The sequence below is a fragment of the Mesocricetus auratus genome, unplaced genomic scaffold (assembly GCF_017639785.1).
Source record: "Mesocricetus auratus isolate SY011 unplaced genomic scaffold, BCM_Maur_2.0 Super-Scaffold_100037, whole genome shotgun sequence".
Lineage (NCBI taxonomy): Eukaryota > Metazoa > Chordata > Mammalia > Rodentia > Cricetidae > Mesocricetus > Mesocricetus auratus.
Window position 1 is genome coordinate 7,651,759 of NW_024429215.1, and position 7,759 is coordinate 7,659,517.

Below are 7,759 nucleotides of genomic sequence, written 5' to 3' on the forward strand. Positions count from 1 at the left end.
GTTCCAGGACAGCCTCCAAAACAATACAGAGAAACCCTGTCTCGAAAAAAAAAAGAGCTGGTTGGGGAAAAGCATAAGATAAGGGGGAAGTTTCATGATTGATAATAAGTCTCCAGTTGTTATTTGTGAGCTGGTAGTCCAAAGAAAATCTGGCTGCACTGAGCCGTATCTCCAGCTCCGTTTTCATTTTCATATATTGTCTGTCCATGTGTGATATATGTGCATGAGCACATGTGCACACATGTCATGTCACTCATATGAGGTCAGAGGACATCTTTATACAATCACTTTTCGCCTTCAATTTTTTAAAATTATTTTATTCTTTGAGATTGCATCTCTCCCTCACCTTTCCTCCCTTCAAATACACCCATGTATCCCTCCTTGCTCTCTTTCAAATTCATGGCCACTTTTTCCATTAATTTTTGCTAGACACACAGTATGTGTGTTTGTTTGTTTTTGTTTTTATGAGACAGGGTTTTTCTGTATTGTTTTGGAGGCTGTCGGTCCAGCCTGGCCTTGAACTCACAGAGATCCGCCTGCCTCTGCCTCCCGAGTGCTGGGATTAAAGGCATGCGCCACCACCGCCTGGCTGCGTTTTGTGTTTTTAACCTACTAAGCTGTCTCCTTGCTAGATCCCTATTTCTTTCTTCTTTGCCCACAAGATTTCCGTTCAAAAATAAGTACTAAACTACAATACTAATAAGTAGACATACACTGTCCTGGCTGGTATTATGTCAACTTGATACAAGTTAGAGTTATTTTGGAAGAGGAAACCTCAGTTGAGAAAATGTTCCCACAATATTGGCCTGTAGGAAAGCTTACAGTGTGTTTTCTTGGGTGATGAGTAATGTGAAGGGCCCAGCCCACTGCGGGCAGTATCATCCCTACACTAGTGGTCCTGGGTGCTGAGAAAGTCATGAGAAAAAAGCCAGCAAGCACTGCCACCACCTCTGCGTCAGCTTCGGCCTCCAAGCTCCTGTCCTGATTTCTCCCAGCAAGGGGCCGTGATATGGAATTATGCGCTGAAATAAACCCATTTCTCCCCCAAGTCACTCTTGGTCATGGTGTTGTAGCACAGCATTAGAGACCCTATCTAAAACATGTGCAAGACGGTTCAAAAGCCATTGCAGCCACAAACAACCGGTAGAAATGCAACAACGAACAAATAATTCAGACACACAGTTGTGCCCTAGCTGGATCTCAGCCAAATCTTGGTTTCCTCCCTATGTACACCATGTGGGTCCTAGGGATTGAACTCATAATCAGGCTTGGAGGCAAGTGATCTTTCCAGATAAGTCATTGTATTTGCCCTTGATATTTCCTATAACAGGACCAGAACTCTGTAAGTGCTCACATGCCCATATTCCCATCTGCAGTGTGAGTTCATGTAAATTGAGTCTATCACCCTGGTGATTGCATTCCCAGTCCTCAAGGAAATAGCAGGAAACACACTGAATGAATGCGTACATGAATGCAACACAGAACTGTGTCCTGATGGGGAAGTCCTGTGTATATGTCAATAAAGCACTGTTGGCCAAAAGGGAAGCAAGATAGGTGGGACTAGGAGTCTGTGAGGATTCTGGGAAATGTAGTAAACTGAACCAATGCCATGTGACTCCCAGGAAGAGGGGATGCAGGTCTGCGTTCTCGGAAAGGTAAGTCCTTATAAAAATACATATTGATGATTATGGGTCAATAATTAAGTCAGAGCTAGCCAGTGAGAAACTATAGCAAATGGCCAACGGCTTCATAATTAATATAGTGTCCTGTGTGTTATTTGGGGGTTCAGACAGCTCGGCAGGGCCCATGCAGCTAGCTGGGAAGACAACATGTTACAGGGTCCAGCAGCTCTTTCCTGCTGCAACTATTTGGTTTCCCCATTAATATGCTAATATGGATCACCACTGCCCACTATACAGACACATCAGGCAGGTTAAATCCATCTCTGAAGCAAAGTTTCCTGTTAGGTATGAAGATTCCTAAACCCAAAGAAATTTATAAGATTTTTTACTCTTATTTTTTTGTTGGTTGGTTGGTTGGTTGATTAGTTTGGGCTGTTTTATTGTGTTTTGTTTTGTTTGAGACAGGATCTCACTACGTGGTCCAAGATGCCTCAAACTCTTGATCCTCAATCCCTGGCCTCCTAAGATTTGGGATTACAGGCATGTGGCACCACGCCTGGTTTATTACAAAGATTTACTGAGGCGTAATATCAAGAAACTAGCCTAGTGGGACCAAACTAGGCCCTCTGCATTTGGGTGACGGTTGTGTAGCTTGATCTGTTTGTGGGACCCCTGGAAGAATGGGGACCGGAATCCATCCCTGTGCATGAGCTGACTTTTTGGAGCCCATTCCGTATGGCGGGATGCCTTGCTCAACCTGAATGCGGGAGGGAGGGGTCTTGGTCCTGCCTCAACTTCATATGCCAGGCTCTGTTGACTCCCCATGGGAGGCTTTACCTTTTCTGAGGAGTGGATCGGGTGGGGGTGTTGTGGAGGAAGTGTCAGGAAGCAGGAGGAGGGGAGGGAGGGAGAACCGTGGTTGGTATGTAAAATGAAAAAAAAACTAATAATTACAAAAAAAGAAACTATCCTAAACTCTGACATACATGTCACTCACTGCACTGTAGGCAACTGATAGCTGTGCCCAATACCAGGGAAGCTCCAAATTGAATTTGCTTCTCTCTTTTCCCTATTGGCAGAGCATTCTAAGTATGTAATCATAATCTCCCTATTCACCCCAAGATTAAATGGATGGCTTTGAGGTGAGTTTATGAAATGGTAAATTTCCCTGTTCTAGTTTATGGCAAGAAAACTGCTATCTTCAGCAAAATAGCATGAAAGTTAGAAATAGTTCATATCCCTATACCTAGAGTCAGAACTTGGTCTTGATAAAGCTCTCTCCTCAAGGGAATGAGGAGGGTGGGCCTGACCATCCCTAACCCTGTGGTCTTGATTCATCGGAATCAAAATCTCTCAAACTGACTGAAAGCAAGACCCAAGGGCTCTGCATTGCATATAAATTTGATGTTTTTTAAGACAAGGTCTCATGTAGCTCAGACTGGCCTTGAAGTAACCATGTTCAAAGATGACTTTGAACCTCTGCTGTGCTGGTATTACAGTCATGCACCACCATGCCTGATTTATGAGGTTCTGGGGTGTTGAACCCAAAGCCTTGCACATGCTAGGCAAGCCATTTGCGAGCTAGACTGCATCCCACCCATGTAAAATTGGAGGGCTTTGTGAATGGCCCCTGACTTTCTGTAACATCCGCAGTGAAGCAACGTGTGTATCTCTGGTTAAAATATTTGACTCTGGCTCCTGAAACCTTTGGGGAGTATAAGACAAAGATAAGAGGGCAAGTCCAACTACACTTCAGCTTGACTTAATGTGATTTGGGGGATGTGCCCAGCCAACCACAGTACTTAAGGGTTCATTACCACAGGAACCAACCATGTGTTTGAATTTTCAATCCCACTTCCACTTGACCTCCATGGAGGAAGGAAGGGCTGTCACTCAAGTGGGATGATCACCCTTGCCCGCCTGAAGAAGCCTTCATAGAACCCCACCCAAAAGTACGGGGCTCAGAGGGATTTTCTTGTATGTGAACAAGAATACTCCTATATGCAAAGAGAATAGAGTACCCCAACTCCTGGAAAACAAGACATTCTATCTGGGGACCATTAGGAATCTCACCCTGTATCTTATAATCTGACCTTCCTCTGGCTGTTTTCTGTGCCATTCAGATCACAGTAATCAGTAGGTAAATTCACAGTGTGTTTGTCTGGGTTCTATGGACCATATAGCAAACTTAACTGAGCACAGAATGGCAGAAGCCCCCAAATTACAGGCAACAAGCTAGTCAGAAATTCAGATTTCAGATTGAGACATGTGATTGATGCTGGAAGTGGAGGGGATAACCCAGCCCCTTCATATTGCCAAAATTTCTTACAGCTCCTTTATAAATAAAATCTTGGCAAAGAATAACACACACACACACACACACACACACACACACACACACACACACACCAGAAATCCAAGACTGATATCTTTAGGCAGGGTCTCATTTTGTAGCCCAGCTGATGTTAAACTTTAGATTAAGTTTACAGGTGTGTATTGCCACACTAAATTAGAAGATCATCTTAAATATGTGTGTGTGTGAGAGTGTGTGTGCACTTGTGTGTGTGTGTTCATTTAAATCTAGATTTCTGGACCAGTGACATTAGTAAAGGAGTAAAGGTGTTTGCCACCACACCTGACAACTTACAACTTGAGTTCAATCTTCCATTCCCAGGACCCACACAATGAAAAAAGATAACTACTCCCACAAGTTGATGTCTAATTAGCTGTGTGCAACACCAGACACACACACACACACACAAATAAATGTGATAAAATTTAATAAATAAATCTGGATTCCTATGAGAGAGCAAACACAATTACTTGTCATTCTTTCCCACATTACTATCTCAAGTCCCTTTTGAATTTCAGGACTCTTTAAGCTTTGACAGCCACCTGACCTAAAACAGACTCTTAGACCATTAGTACTGTGAAATGATACCCAACCTCCACCCACCCTGGCATGGATAAGTCTAACTGCAATCAAAATTGCAAACAACAGGTGTGGCTAGAAACAGCATGTGGCTGAGGTGAAGGTCAGTCTCCACCTATCCCTTTCCTAGATAGAAGTTCCTCAGTGGTTGGATTGATTCTCAGGGGCCAATTGCAGAGCTTGGGTGGAAAGGCAACCACTTCTTTTTTATTTGGAACCAATCTTATTTTACATATCAACCCCAGTTCCCTCTCCTTCCCAACCTTCCATGTCACCCATCAACTTCCCATGTCATCCCATCCCCATCCACTCCCCTAGGGAGGGTGAGGTATGGGGGATCATCAAGGTCTGTCATAATTTGGGCCAGTGCCAAGCCCTCCCCCATGTATCTAGGCTGAGATAATATCCCTCCATAGGGAATGGGATCCCAAAGTCCATTCATATACTAGGGTTCCACTGTCAGAGATTCCATAGACTCCCACATTCAGAAAGCTTGGTTCAGTCCTATGCTGATCCCCAGTTTTATGGCTGGGGTTCATGTGCTCCCACTTGGTCATGTCAGATGTTTCTAAGGCAACCACTTTTGAGAGTGCTTTCCCACACCTGTAGCACTAGGAGCCTGAGTAGATGCTGGAATTGGAGAGGTGAGTCATAGTTCATCACTATTTACTCTTCTGGGGGGGTCGCTGTGATTTCCTCCTCCCTTTCTGTGAATATTTGGATGTCTTGCCAGAAAGAATTATGAGGCATGGGGTTTGCACTCAAATTTGATTATTTGAAACGGGGTCTCATGTAGCCAGCTGGCCTTCAACTTGCCCTGTGGCTAAGGATGTCTTTGAACTGATCCCTTGCCTGTAGCTCTAGCATGCTGACATTACAGGCTTGTACCTGTACTCAAGTTATGCAACATTTTGTGAATGCTAGGCAAGCACTTGGACAACTAAACTTCATCCCAGGTGCTCAGAACTTCCCTGTGCAAAGGTTGTAGTGGGCTTAGAGGAACCTTCCCCCAATACCTCCTTCTAAGACTTCCAACAGCTTTTCCTATACTGGAACCCAGGTCCAGGATATTCAATGCTTCAGAGACTCAGAGACAGGTGTGGTGTTGAGCCTAGCAAGGGTGTGGTGCCAGGGTGTTTTTCTCTTCTCCAAGAGTATTTGGAGCATAGACATAACAAAACTGCAACACCTGAACCTACCAGGTGTCAGGCCAAACAGTGGGTTGAGTCTGGAAAATGCTCGTGGTTTCCTTCTGAGAGACCACTCTCCCCTTTCCCCCCTTCCTTGTCCCCTGCTCATTTGGAACAGGGTCTTGCTGTAGTCCAGACTAGCCTCAAACTCAAGACAAAGTGTGATGTCCTCTGTTAAGGGGAGTTGCTTGGCCAGGCATGATGGATCTTGTCTATAAGTCCATTGTAGATGTCTGATCTGTGGACCTGTAATGGCGCCCACACCCCTTTGGGTGTGGTTTCAGACAGATGGAAGCAGAAAGAGAAGAGCTTGAGGCGTGGCTTTCTTTGGTGAACTCTGTCTGTTGGGAGAGCAGATCCCGTAGGAAGAGCATGGAAATGATCTAGTTGTTCTTAGTATTTTTCTGTGCAATTTTCCCCAACAAACACTCATTTATCATTTATCTTGGGTCTAGTGATTATATTACATCCTTGCCTTCAGTCCAGTACTTAAGAGGCTGGCCTTCGTGCTTGCACAACAAGCACTCTCACCCACTAATCCATCTCCTAGCCTCTTTAAAAACTATCAATTGTGTCTGAACAGTGTTTCTACTCCACGGTTTCAGACAGCCTCATCTCCAGGTGTAATTACTGACTGGCCATGTTCTCAGCACAATGTGCTGTCCCTGCTTACTGCCACCTTGTATCTGGCCAGCCAGTTCTTTCCTGCTGATGAATGCTTCCACCGGGGACTCTTCCCTGAATCTCAGATGCTTGTGACCAGTTACCTCCTGGATATTTTCCCAAAAGTTTCCCAGATTCTCCTCATTTTAACTTCTTTATCTCGTGTGTGTGTGTGTGTGTGTGTTCTTGCGAGTGCAGGCTTGAGCATGCCACAGTCACATCTGGAGGTAAGAGGACAGCATCAGATGTTAATCCTGTCCTTTGGCCTGATGTGAGGCTGCCATGCTCCAGATTAGATGAGTCATTAGCTCCCAGATTTTCTCCTGTCTCCATCTCCCACCTCGCCAGAGGAGCACTGGGGTTCCAGACATTCTCTACTGTGCCCAGATTTCTGTGGACTTCTTGGTGTGCAAACTGAGACCCTCACACCTTGACACCAAGTGTTCTACTCACTGAGCCCTCTCTCCGGCTCCATAATTCACCTATGCACCACCCAATGTTTAGCTTCAAATCCTTCTTTCATTGAGACACGTGCGATCCTGTGTTTATTCATTTCAGACTCCAGGAATTCCTCTGCAAGGCCTGTTAATGCATTTAGGAATGACCTTATGTGCCTCTATTAGTCATATACATCATGTAACAGAACATGCTGTGTAACGCTTTGGTCAGTGGTGGGACACATAGGACAGTGGTCCCATCAGATTATCATGAGACTGAGAAGTTCCTCTCAGATGGCATCAGAGACATTTTAACATAGCAGTGCAAAGAGTACCTCATGTGTTAGAGATGGTTCTGGTGCTAATGGAATTAAAGTATAGAACGTACAGTCACACACAGTGCCTGTACTTGGTAATGAATTTGTCATGCTATTCATTTTATCTCTGCAGCATATACCTCCTACCTAGAAATGGGTTTGCTCTGGCATAAGTAAACCTTCATGTCCATGTGTACAGAGGTTGCAGAAGCCAGAGGTAGATGCCTACTGTCTTCAGTTGCTCTCCGCCATAGTCCTTTGTTTTTATTTATTGTTCTCATTTTTTATTCTTAGAGAATTTCCTATATTTTGGTTACATCCTACCCTCTCACCCAAAATTCTCCCAGATCCATCTTCCCTTCCTTACACACTCATATTACACCCTTCTTTTAACTCATCAAGTACAGTTTGTGCTACCCATATACTCTTAAATATATGGCCTCCCACAGGAACATGATGAACCTACCAGGAACTCTGCCTGGGTATGGTAGGAAATGTAGGGAAAATGTGATGTGTACAGGATTTGGTACTTTCAGGCATCCATTTGGAGTCTTGAAATATATCTGATGTAAATAAAAGAAAAGGACTGTACTGATCA